The sequence below is a fragment of the Gorilla gorilla genome, chromosome 16 (genome assembly GCF_029281585.2).
Source record: "Gorilla gorilla gorilla isolate KB3781 chromosome 16, NHGRI_mGorGor1-v2.1_pri, whole genome shotgun sequence".
In the NCBI taxonomy this organism is placed as follows: Eukaryota; Metazoa; Chordata; class Mammalia; order Primates; family Hominidae; genus Gorilla; species Gorilla gorilla.
The window spans coordinates 23,477,251-23,502,547 of NC_073240.2; the positions used below are offsets into that span (position 1 = coordinate 23,477,251).

The 25,297-nt window shown below is 40.2% G+C and overlaps 1 protein-coding gene across 18 annotated transcripts in view; it reads right to left on the reverse strand.

Moving 5' to 3' along the window:
• The window catches only part of LOC109023386 (E3 ubiquitin-protein ligase HERC2), a 49,541-nt gene extending 34,040 nt beyond the window's left edge, over positions 1 to 15,501 (reverse strand). For 5 of the 18 annotated variants that reach the window (XR_010131127.1, XR_010131128.1, XR_010131118.1 and 2 more), the window contains exons 1-5: positions 15,013 to 15,471; positions 14,354 to 14,456; positions 12,812 to 12,929; positions 11,519 to 11,756; positions 9,602 to 9,733 (exon numbers count right to left, since the gene is read on the reverse strand). The gene's annotated coding sequence lies outside the window, so the exon portion shown is untranslated. Of the gene's footprint in view, positions 1 to 9,601; positions 9,734 to 11,518; positions 11,763 to 12,811; positions 12,930 to 14,353; positions 14,457 to 14,784; positions 14,806 to 15,012 lie in introns of those variants that run through there. The other 13 variants (XR_010131125.1, XR_008671905.2, XR_008671906.2 and 10 more) reach the window with 13 other exon arrangements.
• Positions 15,502 to 25,297: the final 9,796 nt, after the last annotated feature.

A 25,297-nucleotide genomic window follows, 5' to 3' on the forward strand; every position in this document is an offset into this window, starting at 1 on the left:
AGCAGAATGGCAACCATCAAAGAAAACCCTGGAACTTCCGGAAAGAGGAGATGACAAGCACACCAACGCATAAATACAATACACTTTTCCCTCACCTCTTGACTTTGCTAAATTATGTCTGAAGGTTCAACCAAAAATTATAACATTGTCATATGTGGTTATAAATGTAAGCAAATGAAATCTTTAAGGCAAGTATATTATGAACAGGAGAACATAAAGGAACATCAGGGGAGGTAGTTTCTATATCCCTGAAATTAGTAAATGACAACACCAGGTACAATCTAATAAGAGTTCATACATAAACAGGCTGAGTGTCCCTTACAAAATGCTCAGGAGCACAAGTGCTCCACATTTCAGATTTTTATCAGATTTAGGAATATTTGCATATAAATAATGAGATATTTTGGGGACAGGACCCAAGTCGAAATACATTCATTTATGTTTTATATATACCTTATACACACAGCCTGAAAGTAATTTTATATAGTATTCTTAATAATTTTGTGCATGAAACAAAATTCATGCTAAGTACTTATGAATGGAATTTTCTACTTGGGGGCCCAAAAAGTTTCGAATTTTGGGGCATTTCCGATTTTGGATTTTGGGTTTAGAGATGCTCAATTTGTACGTAATATACTACCTAGAAAAGCCACTAAAAAAGCTATACAAAAAGATACACTCTAAAACACTACAGATAAATCAAAATAAAATGCTAAAAATGGTCAAGTAAACCACAGACAGCCAGGAAGAACCAAACCGAAAAAATGAAAAACAGAAGACATAGAAAATACAAAATAAAATGGCAGTGTTAAGCCTCAATTTAACAATAATGACATTAAATGTAAAGTCTAAATACATTAAAAGACACTGGGAGAGTAGGCTAGAGAACATGATCCAACTGCATGTTGTCTGTAAGAAAGTGACTTCAAATAGGCAAACTGAAAATAGAAGCACAGAAAAAGAAAGATCATGCAAACATTACTGAAAGGACAGCAGAAGTTGGCTACATTAATATCAAATAAAGTAAACTTCAGAGCAAAGATAATTACCAAGAGGGCTGGGCACAGTGGCTCACACCTGTAATCCTAGCACTTTGGGAGGCCAAGGTGGGTGGATCCCCTGAGCTCAAGAGTTTGAGACGAGCCTGGCCAACATGGCAAAACCCCATCTCTACTAAAAATACAAAAATTAGCTGGGCGTGATGGTGGGCCCCTATAATCCCAGCTACTCAGGAGGCTGAGGCAGGAGAATCACTTGAACCTGGTGGGTTTGGAGGTTGATGAGCTGAGATCACACCACTTCAGTCCTGCCTGGGCAAAAGGAGCGAAACTCCATCTCAAGAAAAAAAAAAAAAAAAAAGATAATTACCAGGAATAGACGGCAATATTACAAAATGAGAACTTGGTCAATACACCATTAAGATGCAGCAATTTGAAACCAAAAACAATGAACAGAACTGAAAGGAGAAAAAGACATCTATACTTTTATAGTTGGAGACCTCAAAATCTCTCTCTACAGCTAATAAAATTAGGAGACAGAAAGGCTGCCAGGACATAGAACTCAACATCACCATCAATCAACTAGATCCAATCAAAATTTATAGAACACTCCAGCCAATAACAGCAGAATACATAATCTGTTCAGTATGCACAAAACAAATACTAAGTTAGAACATATTCTGAGGCATAAAACAAACCTATCAAATTTTTTGAAATTAAAATCACACAACATATGTTCCCTCAAACAATGGAAACAAATTAGAAGTCAACAAGAGAACAATTACAGGAAAATTACCTAACTCTCAGAAACTTAACAATAAACTTCTAAATAACCCATGGGTCAAAGAGGAAGTCTCAAGGGAAATTTTAAAATATATTCTGAACTGAGAGAAAATGCAAGTACAATACATCAAAATGCATGGGAAAGAGCTACAGTGGGTGATGAGAAATTTACAGCACTAAATGAATGGTACATTAGAAACTTGGAAACAAATCAGTAATATAAGTGTCCGCCTCGACAACCTAAAAGAAACAAAAAATAGCAAAATCAACCCAAAAGTAAGCAGAAAGGAAGAAATAATTAAGGTAAGAGTAGAAACAAAGTGAAAACAGAAAAACAATAAACAGTAAAGCAAAAAGCTGCTTCTTTGAAAAGATCAATAAAACTGACACACCTCTCTCAGCAATACTGACCAAAAAAATAAATAAATAAAAAGAATAGACATAAATTACCAACATTAGTGATGTCACAGACTCTAAATATATAAAAAAGATAATTAGGAATTACTAGGAACAACTCTACACACATAAATTTGACAACTTGGGCAAAATGGACTTATTCCTCAAATAATACAAATTACTACAACTCACCAAATATAAAATAGATCATTTGAATAGCCCTACCACTATCAAGAAAACTGAATTCATAATTCTAAGAATCCCCAAAAAAAAAGAAATTACCAGACCCAAATGAATTCACTGGATAATTCCATCAAACATTAAAAAAGAATTAACACAGACTCAAAACAATCTCTTCTGGAAACTAGAAGAGGAAAAACCTCCCAATTCATTTTAAGAAGCTAATATTAGCATGATATCGAACCTAAAGACAGTACAAACTACAGGACAATATACTTCATATACATAGACACAAAAATATTCAGTGAATTATTAGTAAGTAGAATTAAACAACATATAAAAAGAATTACACATCATCGCCAAGTAGTTTCACTGCAGGAATGCAAAGCTGGTTCAACAGTCAAAAATCAATGTAACCCACCCTATCAATAGGCTAAAGAACAAAAATTGTATGATTACAAATCAATTGATTGAGAAAAAGCAAATGACAGGCCGGGCACAGTGGCTCACACCTGTAATCCCAGCACTCTGCGAGGCCGAGGCGGGTGAATCACGAGGTCAGGAGATCGAGACCTTCCTGGCTAATATGGTGAAACCCCGTCTCTACTAAAAATACAAAAAATTAGCTGGGCATGGTGGCGGGCACCTGTAATCCCAGCTACAGGAGGCTGAGGCAGGAGAATGGAGTGAACCCGGGAGGCGGAGCTTGCAGTGAGCCAAGATTGTGCCACTGCACTCCAGCCTGGGCGACAGAGCGAGACTCCGTCTCAAAAAAAATAAAAGAAAAAGCAAATGACAGAACTCAATACTCATGCATAAAAATGCTCAAAAAACAGTAACAAATGGGAACTTAATCACTTTGATAAGCAGCATTTAAAAAACTTAAGCTAAAACCTATGCTAACAACGTCAGAAAGGGTCCTCCTAGACCTACTTTACACAGCAGAGAGAATTATTAAGAATGATTTAGATAGTCCCTAAGAGTTTACTCTTCTAAGAGATTACACCACCAAATGGCCAGCAAGCCCTTTTCGTTAGACAAAAAGAAAAGCTGTGATCTGTTAACACTCCCAGAAGGCTCACTATGAAATGTACACTTCTGAACTCCTGCTGAGGGCCTACATGCTGCAATGTTGAGAAGCAAGTGTCCAGAGGTCTCCTTGGAAACACTGCAAAAAAAATTGTGAGGGACTGATGGATGAATAGAGGGATGAAAAGGTGGAGAGAGCGGTAATAAAGCACGTGGGATGATGCCAGCGGCACAGTCTCAGGTGGTGAATGAATATGTGGGTGCACACTGTAAAATTCTTTCAACTTTTCAGTATAATCTTTTTCATAATAAAATGTTGGAAAAAATAAACCTGTGAAAAAGGAAGCTTTAGTCAAACGTATCTAAGCAAAAGAAAAAACAAGTTCTAAAATCCTATGGCTCAAATTAATGTGTTTTTCTTTTTAGGTTGAGGTGCAAGAGCAAAAAAGAAAAACAGGAATGAAAGGAATAGGAACTATTCTAAAAGCTACAAATTCCCCCTGCAGTTTGACTAAAGATGACGTGGCTGAAGAACATGCTTTGAATCCAAGCCCCTTTAAGGCTGCCAGGTAGAGAGTCGGTCCTGCAAAAGCTCTGTACCTGTGAACAAGCAGAGCTTCCAAGTAAACCCTCTTCATTAAAGCCACCCTGAGTCAACAAGCTGGGCTTTAATCTGAGCAAGAGAGGTATATTTCGGGTCTAGTTACCCACCCATAACTGTAGGTACTTTGATACCTAGGTGAGGGGAAAGAAGGAGAAAGGCAAAACAACAGATTTTTAAAATCACGACAAATGTTTATCGAACAGTATGTGCCAGGCACTGACTTAGGAGCTTCAAGTGCATTATTTCATGTCATTTGCACAGCAACTCTCTAATAAGTATTCACTTATTTTATATATATTATATAATTTTAATTATTTACATTATATTATACTTATTCCTTTTTTTTTTTTTTTTTTTTTTGAGACAGAGTCTCACTCTGTCACCCAGGCTGGAGTGCAGTGCTGCGATCTCAGCTCACTACAAGCTCTGCCTCCCAGGTTCACGCCATTCTCCTGCCTCAGCCTCCCGAGTAGCTGGGACTACAGGCACCCACCACCACGCCCAGCTAATTTTTTTGTATTTTTAGTACAGACAGGGTTTCACCATGTTAGCCAGGATGGTCTCAATCTCCTGACCTCGTGATCTGCACTCCTCGGCCTCCCAAAGTGCTGGGATTAGAGGCGTGAGCCACCGTGCCCAGCCAGGTGCATGCACTTTTAGGATTTTTATGTCATTTCGCCACTGCACTTCAGCCTGGGGGACAGAGCAACACTCCATCTCCAAAAAAACAAAAACAAAAAACAAAAAACTGCATGCACCTTATAACATAGTTTTCAAATACATGAAGCAAAAACTGCAGAGCTGAAAGAAAATAATCCATAATTAGCATGAGAGATTTCAATTCTCCACAGAAGAAAGAGGAACTAAGCAGTGAAACTGCTCTTCATGCCTCCCCAGCACAATGGAGATACTCCTGGGAAATAAAGGCCAGTCGCTGGGGCTCATCTCCCCAGAACGCTGAGACGCTGAGACGGCTTCTCTGTAAATAAATGACTAGTATTTGCTAGGAAAAGAGTCCTTACCTATGAAATGTTTTTAGCAAGATGTGGTTAGTTGAGGACTGTGTTTGGTAAACGTACCTAAAATCCACGGACTTATGGGACATGGCTCCCTGGAAAAGGTTCCCTAAGGTGTATAAACCAACTGACTACAAAATGGGAACACTGCACATCCTTAATGCTCCTTGTTCAGTGAGATGACGACACACCTCAGTGAGAGGACGACACGCCTCAGTGAGGGGGCGACATGCCTCAGTGAGGGGATGACACACCTGAGAGTATGACACGCCTCAGTGAGGGGGCAGCACGCCTCAGTGAGAGGTCCCATCTCTCAGGCGGGGCTCAAAGAGGACGGACTTGGGGGAGTTGCACAGATTGTCCCACATCTCTCCCCACTTTGCCTGAGCACACAAGTGAGGATATTACTTGTATCTTTCTTTAAAGTTACTAAGTAATCAGGTACGGGTAAGATCTCTGAGATTCATGTCAAACTAATGTGGTAATCCAACCTTGTGTGTTAGTTCAACTCCTCTCCTAACAGTGAATAGAACCAGTAGGCAGAAAAGTATTTCAAGTCAAGGATACCTGAACACTATCAACTGGATCTCATTAAGCTTTACAGGGCAGCAAAATACACATTTTTTTTTTTTGAGACATAGTCTCGCTTTGCCACCCAGACTAAAATGCAGTGGCACAATCGAGATTACAGGTGCCCACCACCAGACCCAGTTAATTTTTCTATTTTTCGTAGAGACAGGGTTTCACCATGTTGGCCAGGCTGGTCTCGAACTCCTGACCTCAAGTAATCCACCCACCTCGGCCTCCCAAAGTGCTGGGATTACAGTCATGAGTCACCGTACCTGGCCATATTCTTATTACGTGTGCATGAAACATTCCACAGAATAGATCATATTCTGGGGCTTAAGGCAAGCCTCAACATTGAAATCACAGAATATTTTCTCTGACTACAACTAATTTAGAAATTGTTAACAGGAGACATTTGAAAATCCCCAAACATTTAGAAATGAAATAACACATTTCCAAATAATAAGTGGGTAAAAGAAGAAATTAAAAGGGAAATTAGAAAATATTTTCAACTGAATGAAGATGAAAATAAATAAACATTTCCAAATTTGTGAAATGTGGCTAAACAATGCTTAGAGATAAATTTATGTTATAGTTTTGAACACTTGTTAGAAAAGACAAAAAATCTAAAGTCAATGATCTAAGCCTTTACCTTAAAAAACTAGAAGAGCAGGTGTGGTGGCTCACGCCTGTAATCCCAGCACTTTGGGAGGCCAAGGCGGGTGGATCAGGAGGTCGCGAGATCAAGACCATCCTGGCTAACATGGTGAAACCCCACCTCTACTAAAAATAAAAAAAATTAGCCGGGCGTGGTGACGGGCGCCTGTGGTCCCAGCAGCTCGGGAGACTGAGGAAGGAGAATGGCGTGAATCCGGGAGGCGGAGCTTGCAGTGAGCTGAGATCTCGCCACTGCACTCCAGCCTGGGAGACACAGCGAGACTCTGTCTCAAAAAAAAAAAAAAAAAAAAAAAACTAGAAGAGACAGAAGAGCAAATGGAACCCAAAGGAAGCAGAAAAAAGGAAATAATAAAGAGTAAACAGAAATCAATGAAAAATAAAACAAACAAAATCAATAAAACCAACAACTGGCTCTTTGAAAAAACTCAATTAGACTGATAACTTCTAGTAAAACTGATCAAAATGGAAAGAGAGAAAATACAAGGCACATTTCAGCAAACTTCTGGGTAACAGGTTGTATATGCTGGTACTTACTACATACGAGATAATTGCATAGGCACTTTGCCTGGCCACTGTACTGATCCCATAATAGCCTACAAGGTAGGTACTATTATTAACCCCACAATACGGACTTTTTTTTTTTAAGAGACAGGGTCTCACTCTGTCACACAGGCTGGGTGTAGTGGCACAATCATAGTTCACTGCAGCTTCAAACTGCTGGCCTCAAGCAATTCTCTCACCTCAGCATCCCAAAGTGCTGGGATTACAGGTGTGAGCTACCATGCCTGGAGTCACAAATTATTTTTATATATGTACATTTACACATGTATGTCCATTCAAGGAAAAGAAAGTCTGAATATCCACACTGAAGGGATAATAGTGGCTAACTCTTACAGGAAAACTGAAATTGGGGTGGGCAGTCAGGTGAAATCTTTATAATCTATACATTTTTATAAGAAAACATTTATTCCATGTATATTTTTAATTGGAACAAAAATGCATCACACATTTAAAAAATTTAATTACACAAAATAAAGTAAGCAAAGAATAAATATATGGGTTTCACCGGGTTGGAGAAAGGGAAGAGATTATGAAACTCCATCCATGATAAAGAACTCCTATAACCCAAAACAAAAAACTCAATTAAAAAATGGGCAAAAGGGCCAGGCGCAGTGGCTCATGCCTGTAATACCAGCACTTTGGGAGGCCATGGTGGGTGGATCACCCGAGGTCAGGAGTTCAAGATCAGCCTGGCCAACATAGTGAAACCTCATCTCTACTAAAAATACAAAAAATTAGCCAGGCATGGTGGCAGGTACCTGTAATCCCAGCTACTCAGGAGGCTGAGGCAGGAGAATCACTTGAACCCAGGAGATGGAGGTTGCAATGAGCCAAGATTGCGCCACTGCACTCCAGCCTGGGCAACAAGCCAAACTCCGTCTCCAAAAAAAAAAAAAAAAAAAAAAAATGTGCAAAGGATTTGAATAGACATTTCTCCAGTAAATGTATACAAATGGTCAATAAGCATGTAAAAAAAATGCTCGGCATGAGTAATCATCAGGCAAATGCAAATCACAACAACGAGATGCTGTACCTACTCACACAAAAGAGGATGGCTATCATCAGCAAAGAAAAGAAAAAGAAAAAATGTTGGTGAGGGTGTGGAGAAATTGGAACCTTGGTATACCACTGCAAGAATGTAAAACAGTGTAGCCACTGTGGAAAACAGTTTACTGGTTCCTCAAAAAGTTACATCTACTGCCAGGTGCAGCGGTTCACACCTGTAATCTCAGTAACTCAGGAGTCTGAGGCAGGAAAATCGCTTGAAGCCAGGAGTGTAAGACTAGCCTGGGCAACACAGTGAGATTCTGTCTCTAATTAGTCAAGCGTGGTGTCGTTCACCTGTAGTCCTAGCTACGTGGGAGGCTGAGGCAAAAAGATCACTTCAGCTCAGGAGTCCAAGGTTGCAGTGAGCTATGATTACATCACTGCATTCCAGCCTGGGTGACACAGTGAGACCCAATCTCAAAAATAACAATAAATAATAAGTTAAACATAAAACTACCACATTATTGGCCAGGCGCGGTGGCTCATGCCTGTAATCCCAGCACTTTGGGAGGCCGAGGCTGGTGGATCACGTCAGGAGATCGAGACCATCCTGGCTAACACGGTGAAACCCCGTCTCTACTAAAAATACAAAAAAACTAGCCGGACATGGTGGCGGGTGCCTGTAGTCCCAGCTACTCAGGAGGCTGAGGCTGGAGAATGGCATGTACCCGGGAGGCAGAGCTTCCAGTGAGCCGAGATCGTGCGACTACACTCCAGCCTGGGAGACAGAATGAGACTCGGTCTCAAAAAAGCAAACAAAACAAACAAACAAAAACAAAAACAAAAAAATCTATTGATCAATTCCACTCCTAGGTATAGACACAAAGAATTAAAAGCAGAGACTCAAGACACTTGTAAACCAATGTTCATAGCAACATTATTCACACAAGTCAAGAGATGAAAGCAACCTGAGTGCCCACTGATGAAGGGATAACATGTGGCTTACATATATAATAGACTAGTATTGAGCCTTTAAAAGGAACAAAATTTTGACACATGCGGCTGAACCCCAAAGACCTAAGAAGTTCAATAACCCAGTCACAAAAGGACAAATACTGTATGATTCCCCTTATAGGAGACACCTTGAGTAGTCCAATTCTGAGACAAAAGTAGAATGGTGGTTGCTTGGGGGCAGCAAGGAGTTAGTGTTTCATGGATACAGAGTTTCAGTCAGAGAAAATGCAAAAGTTCTAGAGATGGATGGTGGTGATGGCTGGGCAATAATGTGAATATACTTAATGCCAATGAACTGTACACATAAAAATGGTTAAAATGGTTAAGTTTTATGATATGTATATTTTACCACAATATTTAAATTTTTTAAATTACATTTTTAAAAATTGTTAGCAGGCCAGGTGCAGTGGCTTGCACCTGTAATCCCAGCACTTTGGGAGGCCGAGGCAGGCAGATCACAAGGTCAGGAGATCAAGACCATCCTGGCTAACACGGTGAAACCCCATATCTACTAAAACTACAAAAAATTACCCGGGCATGGTGGCAGGTGCCTGTAGTCTCAGCTACTCAGGAGGCTGAGCCTGAGGCAGGAGAACGGTGTGAACCCGGGAGGCAGAGCTTGCAGTGAGCCGAGATCCCGCCACTGCACTCCAGCCTGGGCAACACAGCGAGGCTTCATCTCAAACCAAAAAAAAATGTTACCAAAAAAATACTAATAATCCATCCAAGTTATTTAGAAAAGGTGTGTCAGATCAAGCTTTCCAAAGTGCCAAAACTCAGAAGATTACCTGGTTGCTTGCCCCATACCCAGCTGTCCAGAATTGACTTGGCACTATATACAGGTGCAGGAGTTTCTTCATCTTTTTTCTCTCTGTCATCCAGATCTTCTTTCTTTGTTCCACTTTGCTCGACACTATCATCTGCAGAATTAAAAAATTTTTAATCTGTAACCGCTTTTCAGAATGCCATACCATTAGTCAGTCTCTGCAAATGTCCCTCCCCGAAAAGTTACAACACACATCATGAACTGAATGTCTGACAACTTAAAAATAAAATACATCAATCATATCTGTAACAGATCCAGTAAAATTTTCATAAAGAAACCAAAACATCGGCCGGGTGCGGTGGCTCACACCTGTAGTCCCAGCACTTTGGGAGGCCGAGGCGGGTGGATCATGAGGTCAAGAGATAGACACCATCCTGTCTAACATGGTGAAACCCCATCTCTACTAAAAATACAAAAAATTGGCCGGGCATGACGGCAGGCGCCTGTAGTCCTAGCTACTCGGGAGGCTGAGGCAGGAGAATGGCGTGAATCTGGGAGACAGAGCTTGCAGTGAGCCGAGATGGCGCCACTGCACTCCAGCCTGGGTGACAGAGTGAGATGCAATCTCAAAAAAAAAAAAAGAAAAGAAAAGAAAAGAAAAGAAACCAATATATCAAATTATTTAAAGCATGTCTTCCAAAATGATATTCCATCAACTTCCTAATGGGATTTTTTAAGCCATTCTACTGAAATCAGTTTCTTAAGAGTGAAAATTAAGTAGTATAGATGGCTTCTTTCTATAAGAAACATTAGTTAACATTTAATTATAGTGTACGGGTAGGCTTACAAATAGAAATTATTTAGAAGCAATAAGATTGTTAAATAATTTGATAACATTGGTGATGAAAACAAAATGACACCTAAAAGGTACAGAAATATTTTGGTGGTAAAATTTTGCATATTGAAATATAGAGACCCCTCTGTTACCTGAAATAAACATGAACAAAAACTGACACAGAAAATCAGTTCAAGTAATAATTAGCAAAATATTTACCAACTTTTTTCATTTGCATAAATAGGGCACAATCATGAAATTTCAAAGATACAATATTAATACTCATAACTGTATATAGTTATATGTAGCTATATACACATATATAACTTTAAATTTAGTCAGACTTTTTATGGTAACAAATAAACTGTGTGCTATTTAAGTCGTATTTTCCAAAGAATAAACAGAAGTGTAATGAAGAAATAGTGGTGCATTTCAAGTTCTTAACACAGATGACACCTTGGTAAACTTTTTAGATCACAGTATTTTTAAGTCATTAAGATCATCTAAAACTATGCCTTAACTTGCTTCGGAAAACAGTTCAGCACATGACCCAACTTTCACACTACTAGGTCTTTATGCTAGGGAAATGGAAACTACATTCACACAAAATCTGTACAGAAATGCTCACAGCAGGATTACAACTGTGAAAGAAAAATGGAAACAACCATAAGGTCCTACAATAACAGAACGGAAAAACACCATGTGGTATATCCAAATGATGAAATACTACTATTCAGCAATACAAAGAACTATTAATACACAGAACAACTGATAAATCTCAAACATATAGCTGGGAGTAAATGAAGATGGTTTCAAAATGTTACTTAAAATATGGTTCTACTTACATGACATTCTCAAAAAGAATACCCTATACTGATGGAGAACAGATCAGTGGTTGCCAGGGCACGAGGCCAGGGAACATGTGATAAAAAGGAGCACCTTAAGGGAGCTTTTGGTGTGATGACACTTCTCCATCCTGATGATGGCAGGGGTTACATGAATCTATAGAGGTCAAAATTTACTCAACTAGATACCACAATAAAATAAATTTTATATGTTTTTTAATAAAAAAAAAAAACGTCGGCTGGGTGCAGTGGCTCATACCTGTAATCCCAGCGCTTTGGAAGGCTGAGGCGGGCGGATCACAAGGTCAGGAGTTCAAGACCAGCCTGGCCAACATGGTGAAACCCCGTCTCTACTAAAAATACAAAAATTAGCCAGGTGTGGTGGCAGGCGCCTGTAATACCGGCTACTCGGGAAGCTGAGGCAGGAGAAGCTGAGGCGGAGGTTGCAGTGAGCCGAGATCATGCCACTGTACTCCAGCCTTGGCGACAGGGCGAGACTGCATCTCAAAAAAAAAAAAAAAAAAAAGTTAATGGTTCTCATTAATATTAAAGTTTCAATGAAATTCAACAAACATGTATTTAACATTCAGCGTATTCAAAGCACTTTTATACTAAAGTAAAAAGGTAACTTCTAAAAAACTTTAGAAAAACCTATCACACACATATAACTAATCGATGCAAATCAGGCTTTGGAAAGGGTCATGAGACAATATCTAGGTCCAGGGGCTGGATACGGTGGCTCACGCCTGTAATCTCAGCACTTTGGGAGGCTGAGGCGGGCGGATCACTTGAGGTCAGGAGTTCAAGATCAGCCTGGCCAACATGGTGAAATCCCGTCTCTACAAACATACAAAAATTAGCCGGGCGTGATGGCCGGCACCTGTAATCCCGGCTACTCAGGAGGCTGAAGCAGAAGAATCACTTGAACCTGGGAGGTGGAGGTTGCAGTGAGCCGAGACTGTGCCACTGGACTCCAGCCTGGACCACCGAGTGAGACTTCATCTCAAAAAAAAAAAAAAGAAAAGAAAGAAAATATCTAGGTCCAGGTTAGGGAGGACAGCTGGAATACAGTCTGGTGGAATCATGTCAGAGCAGAGAGCTGGGTCTGGAGGGCTGGAGCAGGGTGTGGCCCCACTCTAGGAAGGAACTAGGAAACACATCCTGGGTAAAGCAAGAGCAGAGTCCCGTTCTGCAACAGGTGAGCATTTATCCTGATCTGAGAAACTACATGCAAATTTGTAAGTCTTACTTAGCCTCTAATTTTCCTTAACAACATGGAAAATGAGAGAACAAACAATTCAGAAGGTTAAGACATGAAATATACTGAATTCAGAAATCATACACAGAAAGGTAGGAAACGAATGGGGGAAAAAAGCAGCTAATGGAGAGTGAAAATGAGCCAGGTGGGTGGCTCACACCTGTAATCCCAGCACTTTGGGAGGCCGAGGCAGGCGGATCACTTGAGGTCAGGAGTTTGAGACCAGCCTGGCAACATGGTGAAACCCCATCTCTACTAAAAATACAAAAATTGGCATGGCGTCATGGCAGCCACCTGTAATCCCAGCGGCTCGGGAGGCTGAGGCAGGAGAATCATTTGAATCCAGAAGGTGGAGGCTGCGGTGAGCCGAGACGGTGCCACTGCATTCCAGCCTGGGCAACATAGTGAGACTCTGTCTCAAAAAAAAAAAAATGGAATTTATTATATTTAAATCTATCTATAAATATTTTCTAATAATAAAAAACACACATCATGCCACACTAAAAATAAAGACATTTACTGAATGCCAAAAAATCTCCCTAAAGATCCCAATCACTTGGGATCTACATAAAGAACAATTATGCTCTGCTTTCTAACCATGACTTTTAAAAGAACAAAGGACAAAAAAATTCATCAAATGTGGGCCAGGTGCCGTGGCTCAAGCCTGTAATCCCAACACTTTGGGAGGCTGAGGCAGGCGGATCATGAGGTCAGGAGTTCAAGACCAGCCTGGCCAGTATGGTGAAAGTCCGTCCCTACTAAAAGCATAAAAATTAGCTGGGCGAGGTGGAGGGCGCCAGTAATCCCAGCTACTCAGGAAGCAGAAGCAGAGAACTGCTTGAACCCAAGAGGCGGAGGGTGCAGTGAGCCAGGATCATGCCACTGCACTCCAGCCTGAGCGACAGAGCAAGACTCCCTCTCCAGAGGAAAAAACAACAACAAAAAAATTCGTCAAATGTAATGAATAAAACACATACTTTGTATTTTTCCATGTACTTAGCTTTTCTAAGAGCATCTTTTGGAACTGTTTCACCGAAAACACTTTGGGAAACGTTTTAATTTATTAACAAATACTGGAGGGCTAGGAGGAAGAGGTTAAAACTTTTTAAAATATACAGAGTGAATCACTGATACGTGCCAAAAAAAAAAAAAAAAAGTCGCTGATTCTTGTCATGGAAGGCACAGTAATATGGACACTGTTAATATGGACACTGTTAGCCTCAGCATGTGGAGGTCCAGAAAGGGAAAATTTCAAGTCAGATAGAATTCTATATATACCATTTATTTGGAGCCTTCAGCCCTCAAGATCCTAACATCATGACCTCAGTTTCAACACAATTGTCCTTAGTCCTTGTATTGGTTACAAATACAAACCAAACAGCTCAACTGAACTAACTCTTGTCTCTCCAGAAACACAAACACAAGACCTCATAAAATGAGTCAGTTTCTACAGGCCATAATTACTGAACTTACTTCTCCAATTTTCCCCTCCACAGTTAACTAAACAGCTCAAAAACTATCAGTAACAACAGTCACCATGATATGGTTAGGAGTGTAGCAGATTTCTTAACCAGTAATAATAAATAGGAAAAAAATTTTTGCCTATTCATAGATCTCAAGTTTCGTGCACTTCCAAAAAACTAATTAAAATGCAACCGTGCACGATCTACAAAAACAGCCATAAAGACTGTTACATTTTAAGTTACAGGAAATAAACCTGCTTCTCTAATCTAGCAAGATACAATTGACTTCCCCTTACATACCCTAAAAAAAAGCTTACACGAGAAATTTAATGGAAGCAGAAACACATCAAGAAAAAGACATGTCAAACCCCACCTGTATATCTGTTTTCAACCATTCGGTGTCGAGGCGAGCCTGGGCAGCCAAACACAAAGATTCAGAGGGCATCTTTTCTCCAGCTTCCTCCCAGGTCTCAGGCCTGCAAGTAAACACACACGTTGAAGACCTAACGCTTTTTAATAATTTACAAAGACACTCCCGAAAAGTTTAATGCAGAAAAAAAAAAAAAAAAGAGAGAGAACAGAAAAAGGGGAGAGAAGAGCTGGGGGAAGGGAGTGAGGGGGAGAGAGGGAAACAGGGAAGAGATGGAGGGAGAGGGAGGTTCGGGGAAGGGAAAGCCTCCTTCCAAGGCAGGCAGGGTGTGCTGGGTTTCTGCACCACGCTGGCGAGACCTTGAGAATGGACAGTCACAGGAGGCCAAATCACAATGTCATCCCCCTGCCCTCAAATCCAAAAGGTACACACACACGACAGGAAGCCCATCGTTTTTTGTTTTGTTTTGTTTGAGATGGAGTCTCCCTCTGTCGCCCAGGCTGGCGTGCAGTGGCGGGATCTCAGCTCACTGCAAGCTCCGCCTCCCGGGTTCACGCCATTCTCCTGCCTCAGCCTCCCCAGTAGCCTGGAGTACAGCGCCCGCCACCAGCCCATTTTTTTTTTTTTTTTTTTTTGTATTTGTAGTAGAGACGGGGTTTCACCTTGTTAGCCAGGATGATCTCGATCTCCTGATCTCGTGATCCGCCCGTCTCGGCCTCCCAAAGTGCTGGGATTACAGGCTTGAGCCACCGCGCCCGGCCACGAAGCCCATCGTTTGAACGGCAAGTGACAGCAGCATGAATCTGCCGCTTTACCCAACAGCAGGGCGCCTGCCTGAAACAAATTACTCAAAAGGATCACCTGCAGAAAAACCTACAGCCACTACCACTTAGAGATGGAGAGAGGCAGGAGGCTGCGCCGCGGGCGGTCCGCGCAGGCCCCAATTGGACAAACCGCCAACCCGCCGCCCGCACAGCCTCCCACACCTGCCGCCCCGGTGCCCCAGGCCAGGACTTGAGGCGCAGGGCCCGGCCGCCTCCCCTTGTAGGCGTGCGGACACTGCCTCCCAGCAGCCGCTGGCTCAGGCAGCGCCCGCGATCCCAACGCCTCTCGCGACCCGAGGGGCGAGCCCGCGCGGGACTGCCGCCCCCTCCACCCGCGCTTACGGCCAATCGCAAGGCGGTTCTGCGGACGCAGCCAATGGGGAAGAGGAGCCCTTCCCGGCTCCTCCCGACTCTCCCGCTTCCTGCAATCCGGTTTATCTTCCTACCTGGAGCTCACTGGCTGCGGCCAGGGTCAACCGCAGGCGCCGGAAGGCGGGATTTCCGCCACACAGCCCCTTCAGCTCTCCTGGTGTGGCCTTGAGTGGTGTGGCACTGCTGTGACCAATCATCTTCTCTTAAAGAGGCATCCGGACTTATCTCCACACTTGCACACTGAAGAATGCAACATCGGATTAACTTGTTAAAGCAATATCACAAAAATCACAGCATCCGAAAAATTTTGGGTCATTGCAATGATCTTGATCAGGCAATGAGAAAATAAATCCTTGAAGAATCAGTACATGGAAAAGAGGACCAAGAGCAGAGAGTATGGCAATTTGATGCAAGAAACTTTTTTGGGTTTTTTTTTCTGTTTTGTTTTGTTTTTTTTTGAAACGGAGTCTTGCTCTGTCACTGGAGCAAGTGCAGTGGCTCGATCTTGGCTCACTGCAACCTCTGCCTCCTGGGTTCAAGCAATTCTCCTGCCTCAGCCTCCCACATAGCTGGGACTACAGGCGTGTGCCACCACACCCAGCTAATTTTTGTATTTTTAGTAGAGACATGGTTTCACCATGTTGGCTATGGCCAGGATGGTCTCAGTCTCCTGACCTTGTGATCTGCCCGCCTCAGCCTCCCAAAGTGCTGAGATTACAGGTGTGAGCCGCCCTGTCCAGCTACAAAAGAGACTTTTTAGTTCTCCAGAGGAATCTGAAAAATAAATTGTATTTTCACTGGATGCCTTGGCTGAGAGAAGACCGAAAGACTATGGGTTGGCCTGGACACGGTGGCTCACGCCTGTAATCCCAGCACTTTGGGAGGCCGAGGCGGGTGGATCACGAGATCAGGAGATCGAGACCATCCTGGCTAACAGGGTGAAACCCCGTTTCTACTAAAAATACAAAAAATTAGCCAGGCGTGGTGACACGCACCTATAATCCCAGCTACTCAGGAGGCTGAGGCAGAAGAATCACTTGAACCCAGAAGGCAGAGCTTGCAGTAAGCTGAGATCATGCCACTGCACTCCAGCCTGGGGAACAAGCTAGACTCCGTCTCAAAAATAAAAAAAAGTAAAAAAATAATAAAAGGGGGGGATTATCCAAGATTATCTGGGCAGGCCCTGAATACAATCACATGTATTCCTATAAGACTGAGGCAGAGGCCATTTTTTAAAAGACAGAAATGGAGAAGACAATGGGACCACGGAGGCAGAGATTGGAGTGCTGCAGCCACAAGCCCAGGAATGCCAGAGCTGAAAGGTGAGAAATGGATTCTCTCCTGGAGCCATTAGAGGGAGCTTGGTTTTCCGGACAATTTAATTTCCGCCCTATGATGCTGATTTCAGACTTCTGAGCTCCACAACTATAAGAGAACACATTTCTGTATATTGAAATCACTCCGTTCATGATAATTGGTCCTAGCAGACCCAGAAAACTAGTACCACCCCCAAACTAGAGCATCCCTTCTAGGTTACTTGCTCTCTTTGTGCAATTTGTCAGAATTGAAATTGAGTAGCTTTCATTGTGTTAAAGAAAAAAAAGAAAGAAAGAAAAAGATAAAACCTGACAACAGAGCCGGGAAGGCCACAAGGGATGGTTCTCATGCAAGTATGCCTGGTAATAAGAACCATCATAAATAATTACAAAAACCACAAGCTTGAACAAAGGCCATTGCAACCTTACACAAAAAAACACTTCTGTGAGAATATCTGCCCAGACACTGCTTGTCCAACCTCAGCACCTTGTAGTCAATGGTAATTATCTCAAACAATGACATAGCCATCCTCATTTTTTCGTTAGAAACCATTGTCTTCCTTTACTTCCTGTATACATACACAGTTCACTGTGGCACAGTTCCCAAGGCAATGCCCTATCCCCAAATAAGCATTATTTTATTTTAGAGACCCTCCCTCTGAAGCTTGTCATAAATGGTGTCCAGACATGGGACTTGAAGCCAGATCATTTCCAGAAGGAACTGGCAATTCTAGGAACCAGCGTGTGGGACTCACCTGAGCCCTTGAGAGCTGTGCTCGCCTTTCCTGCCCTGCTGAATCTTCTCTCAGGCAGACCTTCTTTCTTTTTTGTAGAGGTCTTTTTTTTTTTTTTCTTTATTGGGGATTTGGTTTGGTTAGAAGGTCACCTTCAGTAAAACACCTTAACATCCCTCCTAGGATGATAAAAGACTTTTTATCTTTTCTGGCAATTCCTTTCTGATTTAAAGACAACTGTCCTTCTGGCCTCAGTACTCTGGTTTCTGCAAAATTTACATTCTGTCTCTGAGACATGTCTTTCCTGGTGAATTTAATCCTTTTTTTTTTTTTTGGCACGCCTAATTTAATATTTTGTTTGATCTGCTCACCTGAGTTAAAATGTTTGTGCACACTCTGATGTGGGTTTCCTTTTATTAGTGACGCATGTCTGCAAGTGATTGCTTCTTTCCCCTGCTTGTTTCTGTAAATCTTCTGAGAACAAAACTAAACATTCTGATGGTAGGTGCAGAATGACTAACAGAAAATAACTAAGGAAGTCATAACCATCTAAACACCAATCCAAACTCCTGACCTTCCTTGACAAGATGTATAGGATTTTCTTTGCTCTCAAGAGATTAATAAAAAAATGGAATGGGATTCTTTAATAGTAAGGCATGCCAAACTTTCTGGAACTCCAGCCAGATCCATGGCTTTTCCTCATGCATATTGTTGGATCAATGGTCATCATGGGGATCATTTGAAATCTCCAAGCTTGTTTTTGCCTAATACCAAATTAAGAGACTGCAATCATACACTTCACATGTAGAGCCTTCAACATTCTGTAATTTTTTCCTACCTACTTTGAATCTACTGACTTTACTACAGGTGTTGAAATAAAATTCACTGCTTATGGCACGCCAGCCAAGATTTAAAAAAAAAAAAAAGTCCTGAAGGGCTATCAAATTGACGGTTTTACAAATTATCATAGCTCCATGACAACCAACAACTTGGACACCCTCTGAAAATGTAAATTTACATTTGCGTAACACTTGCTTAGGGTGATGGAACAGATAAATGAAGAATTGATTTCTAAAAGAAAAATATCTAAATAAGTGTTTATAAAAGTTAGGCACTTAAATCAAAAAGGTCAAAATCTTGATCTCAGAGCAATAATATATTTATATCCAACATAAAAATTGCTTTGCACGCCATGCAGGGGCCAGAAAATACCTGGAAAAAATAACCTGCAAAAATGCTTCCCTGCCCCCATTCACTAGTTAAGTAAAATTGACCAGCAAAGAATGATAGATTTTTTTACTAAGATTTCAAGGCCACATAGAGAGTTTGTTTTTCTTACACGATAACGCTATTCCTAGCTAAAATGTAAACAATGAATATTTAACCCTAAACTCACTTGCAATGAAAAAAATGACATGGGGAGAAAGGGTAAATGCGATTCAAAAGTAAGTTGTATCTAAAATGTTGGTCCACAGACTTTGTAAGACTATCTACAGGGGCAATGGAATTTAGTCATGTAAACAGGTCCTATTTTGTCAGATACATAATTTGGAACCAATTGTCTATTATAAGTTAGTATGTGTATTAATATCTCATGACCAAAATTCTAGAATGAAAGCTATAAGATCTTTTGTTGTATGTATATATGGCTTAGGTATGTTTATACATATCTACATGTTTTATGGTATATATTGTGCCTACATGGTAAATCTGGGGTAGAGGGCCAGAAATCCCTTACAAAATTCTATTCAGATTGGTTTAGACAGATGCCTGCTCATATAAAATATGTAGTGATAAGCCTAAATTCCTTTTAGTTCACATGGCTTAAGCAAATCTGTAATAAACAAGTTGGTTTTACATTTGGTGATGAAATAAAAATACAAATAAAAATACAAAAATACAAAGTCATTGGCATCCATTTTTTTCTAGGGTTTACAGGCCAGACAGGATTATATTTGTCTCTGCTAGATGTTTCAAGGTGTCAGGATTTGACACAAAGTTTATAAACCTATAAAGTCTGCCTAGAAACGGAATGATCTTTGTTTGTGTAAATCTTTGATATGTGAGAGTAATTTAATACTGCTTGCTTAATAAAAACAGCTACATCTTTTGAGTTATCAGCAAAATGTCCATGCAGATAACTTTAAGTTTCATATTTAGGAAAACACTTGACATTCACAGGCTATAAAAATGGTTAACAGAGAAAAAACTTCAAATGATGACTCGCTTTATCTAATACCTTAGTTTTCATAAGTATCTAGGTATAACTGTCAAAGATAAATAAATCAGATAAATATAAAAAAGATAAAGTATATGAATAAGCTTTTTGTTTAATTTAAAATCTTAAAATTTTGTTGTGTTAAATTAAGTGATATATACTCACTAAATGTCTGGTTCATTTTCGAATAAGATACAAAACTGAAATGTAAATTGCTAAACAAAAATATAATTTTGTTACTGCATTCCTATATTTTATAGAAAGTCTAAATATATTCAGGTCTATGACAACATAACAAGTTATGTTCTTTGGAATCATGTTTCTAAAATTATATAATAATTTTTATCTACAAAATACTGATTTGTAACAGAGTTTAAAATTGCTTGCTTAGTAGGTTTTCACTAAATATTAATGTTACTAAAAAGTAAAATTACAATTAATATACATAATTCTGTACATAAAGTATATAAAAAATGAAATATGGTTTTAATAAAAAATTGTAAGTAAAGCATAACAGTCTGCTTCATTGAGAAAGAATAATTTTGTCTAATTTGGAGCTTATTTAAAGGTTGTTTCTAAATAAAAATTTAGAAAAGTATAAAAACATGGTAAAAAGGAACAAGTAAGTAGGAGAGAGAAATGTGAAGAAAGTTATGAGTATGAAAATGTATTTTTGGTAGGAATAGTTGAAAAGAAAAGAGGATAAATTTTTATGAGAAAGAATATTATGCGGTAAATGTTTGCCCTGAAGTAAAATGGCTGGGTATGTTATTAATGTTTCAAAAATTATATAAATTAATAAGAATGTAATATGTCTCCAGTCATATTTTTTCTAGTGTTAACTCTTGTTTATAGCTGTATTTGTGGCTACATTATCAATGTGAGTATTCTAAAGATTATGTGAAATTTACAAAAGTTTGATAGTCCTGATGTGATGTTATCAGTCATGATTTGGGTTGTTATTTTAAATAACTGAATTTCCTTGTCACTTATAAACTTTTATATATTTTTATCCACAGTTGTTCTAAGTTTTTGTCACCCACAGTTTTTGTTTTGAATTCTCTAGAGGCATCTGCAATCAGATTCATGGAAAATACTCTAAAAGCACTCTTAAATGGAGGTTTCTAATAACTTTAAGATAAATGAACTAAATACAAAATTTTAAACTGTAATGAAAAAACTGATGAATTCATGAAACTGCTAATCAAGGTCAAACTGAACAAAATTTAATCACATGAGATAAAGTAACTGATGAAAATAATGCTTTTATGACTTTTTTGAAACATTATTGATTCTTATTTAGTTTTCCAGATTTATGGAAATTTTCTCTCTTAAGCTTTTGGTAGTGTAGAGCAATTTGGCACAACATACTTTTTATGAACAAAGGTGGGAGTATTTGTTTTTTCTCCCTACTTGATCCCTCCAAATGCAGAAACTATTTATGAGTATTCTTATTTTTTATGGCCATATGGTTATTTGCATAAGTTCAATAAAAATTTGCTATCTCTGGCCGGGCACGGTGGCTCACACCTGTAATCCCAGCACTTTGGGAGGCTGAGGTGGGCGGATCACAAGGTCAGGAGATGGAGACCATCCTGGCTAACACGGTGAAACCCCGTCTCTACTAAAAATACAAAAAATTAGCTGGGCGTGTTCGCAGGCGCCTGTAGTCCCAGCTACTCGGGAGGCTGAGGCAGGAGAATGGTGTGAACCCGGGAGGCAGAGCTTGCAGTGAGCCAAGATCTCACCACTGCACTCCAGCCTGGGCAAAAGAGCAAGACTCCATCTCAAAAAAAAAAAAAAAAAAAAATTTGCCATCTCCTTATAGAAGGATACAATTGAAAACATTGGTTCCATTACCAAGGCTTTAAACAGAATATAATATATGAGAACATGCACAGAATGTCTGCCTTCAAAGCTTCCCAGCCTTACAGTGAGTAAAAATTATCACTTCCTGGCAAGCCTAGGAACCTCAAGCCTGCACATAAAATCTGCCTTGGCGAAGCTTCCTAGGCTGAAGGGGTTTTAAAATCTGAGATTCTTATGTGATCAATGTAGAGAGAAAAAGCTGTTTATAAAAAAATCTTTAACACATGTGTTGTTAGATTGTAGCTCTGTGACTATATTCAAGTTCTTGTTATCTACCTATAGACTAGATTAGATACTGAATTCTTTTAGATTCCTCCAATCTAACTTTCTTCCACAGAATTACTAAAAATGGGAACAGCTCTGTTCTTGATACCCTGTAAGTTGAAATTAGATTAATTTTAAAAAGCAAATTTCATACCTGGTATATGGGCCACACAAGATTTCACCAAACTGCTTGATGCCATAACCAGAGATATTCAAACTGCAAACTAGGATGAGAAATTGATGTTTACACACTGTAATGGCTTTTCCCAAGATGCTGATACAAAACTCCAAATCACAATGAGACTTCTACTCCTCTTAATGCCTTCTTTTTCACATGACAGGATAATAATCATGTGATTTATTCAATTAGTTTACTTTAAAACTAGATTAATGACTCAAAACTACTATGCAAACTGAGATCGTAATATTACTATTAATTTTGCTTTGTATTTTACCTTTTAAAACTTTGTATCTGTTACTTGTTAAATTTCTGCAGGACTACTCCTAACAGAATAATGCTGGCCCAGCAATTTTAGATAATAACCAAAGACTACAAAACAAACAAAATTGAATTTAATAATGGACTCCAGAAAGCCTGAGTGTCACTCACTACAAACTTCCCTTGTTGCTCAAATACAGCTAAAAGAGTTTTAACACTGACACCTAGTAACCATTTACTGCCTCCAGTGTGAGATCAGACCAACAACCCAGGACAGACCCATCCCAGCACTGAGAGACAACTGAAACCTAACTGCAGGATGACTGAGTGGTGACACTTTTAGGGAAAGATCTTGGTCAAAAGAGAAAAATGTAAAACTTTTCAGAATTAAAATAGAGTCATTTATTTTAGAAATAAAAATAGAGCATGCCAAATGCAGCCGGGGAAGGCAATGAAGGGAGAATTCTCATGCACATATGCCTGATAACAAGAACTATCACGAAAGACTGCAAAAACCACAATCTTGCCATTGCAACCTTATGCAAAAAAACACTTCTGCAAGGACATATGTCCAGCAAATGCCTGTCCAACCTTGGACTGGCACCACCCTTGTTATTGATCCTTGTAATCAAGGATAACTATGTCAAAACAATTGTGTAATCCTCTACATTTTTTCTTTAGATACTTTTGTTTTCCTTTACCTCCCCGAATGCATGCATAGTTGACTATGGCACATGTATTCCTACCGAAATACCCTATCCCCAACAGAGAGTCTCTCTCTGTTCATTATTTAGGTTGCACCTTGCACCTGTTGATTGATAACATTTATTTTCCAGGATGCACTTATTGTTGTAATTAAGTATTAATTGTGCAGTCATTTGCTTAATGCTTGTAACTTCCTTCTTGACTGTACATTTGTTGAGGTCAAGTAGTATGTCTGTTTTAATCATCCTCTAGTTCCAGGGCTTGGCAAATTCCTTGGACCATATGAGCTCAATGCATATTTGTTATGTGAGTGAATATATGACTGATACTAAAGTAACCTAAAAAATAATTTATAGCAATGATTTATCTCTCAGAGTTGGCCCTTACAAATGCTATATGAATCATTCCAAAACAGTACCGACTCTACTAACAAATCCCATGAATGCGTAATTTCATTTTAATGCTGATTTGGCCCAACTTTAAACAGCATCTGGATGATACTTTGTAATGGAGTCCCACCCAAGTTCCCATTAAAAAAGAAAGAAAAAAAATCAGTAAAACAAAGCAAACAATGTAAACTTAAAACAACACTAATTGGCCGGGCGCAGTGGCTCACGCCTGTCATCCCAGCACTTTGGGAGGCCGAGGCGGGGGGTGGGGGGATCACGAGGTCTGGAGATCGAGACCATCCTGGCTAACATGGCGAAACCCCATCTCTACTAAAAAATACAAAAAATTAGCCAGGCGTGGTGGTGGGCGCCTGTAGTCCCAGCTACTGGGGAGGCTGAGGCAGGAGAATGGCGTGAACCCAGGAGGTGGAGCTTGCAGTGAGCGGAGATCGCACCACTGCTCCTGCTCCAGAGATCTATGGAACTTTGAACTTGAGAGAGATGATTGAGGGTATCTGGTGAAAGAAATTTCTAAGTGGCAAAGTGTTCAAGAGGAAGTAGAGCATAAAAGTTTAGTAAATTTGCAGCCTGACAGAGTGAGACTCCATCTCAAAAAAACCAAAAAACCCAAAACAACAACAACAACAACAAATACTAATTACTAAAACTGACACCGAATATGCTGACTAATCTAGAAGGAATTTTTACTAACTATAAGAACAATTAAGTTAAACTGGCCCATCCATATTTTATTTTATGAAATGGAAGAATTTCCTCAATATAAAACTCATGTAAGGTCGGGCGCGGTGGCTCATGCCTGTAATCCCAGCACTTAGGGAAGCCGAGGCGGGCGGATCACGAGGTCAGGAGATCGAGACCATTGTGGCTAACATGGTGAAACCCCATCTCTACTAAAAATACAAAACAAAATTAGGCGGGCGTGGTCGCGGGTGCCTGTAGTCCCAGCTACTTGGGAGGCTGAGGCAGGAGAATGGCGTGAACCCGGGAGGCGGAGCTTGCAGTGAGCCGAGATCGGGCCACTGCACTCCAGCCTGGGCGAAAGGGCGAGACTCCGTCTCAAAAAAAAAAAAAAAAAAAAAACTCACGTAAGATGGTAGTTGCCTCTCCCCAGCCTGTCCCTGAGTCAGGCTCTTGGAGTGTCCCAGAAAATGGGGACTTACTCCTTTATGGCTCCATTCATACTTTTTGAGGGGCCAGGTACTAGCCATTCTCACATATCTTACATACTAAGCTCCTTAGAAGATAGAGGATACAATAAGAACAAACCAATGACGTACAGGTGCCTGTCAGGCCTGGGCACACAGTTCACTCAAGAAAAGTCCTGGGAGGGGAGGCAGCAGAATTGCCAGTCTAGCAATTTGTAACTCCAGTGGCCCAGGTCTCAGCCACATGACCTCGCTGGCATTCTTCTCTCCCTTCTTGCTTCCCTCCAAGCATGAACTCAGCCTCTTTTCTTTCCTTCCCTCCCTATGTTACATTGTTATTTGGTACAATGGGATTTTAATAAGTTTGGGGATCCAGTAGAGGGATTATAAAGCAAAACAGGAAACTACTGACAAGCAACTTGCATCATACCAACTGGCCATTGCAGATTATTTTTCAAGTAAAATACAGTCTTCCTTTATAATCTTTACCCAGAAAGCAGTAACATCAATAATCTATAAACCAGCACTCATTCTTGCCACCACCAGCACCCTGCATTATCCGTGCATGCTACGTATTGTGTATGTCTTGTACAACACGCCAGACAAGATACTAGAGGTCTCCACTTTAGCTTAGCTGAGCTATTCCAATAA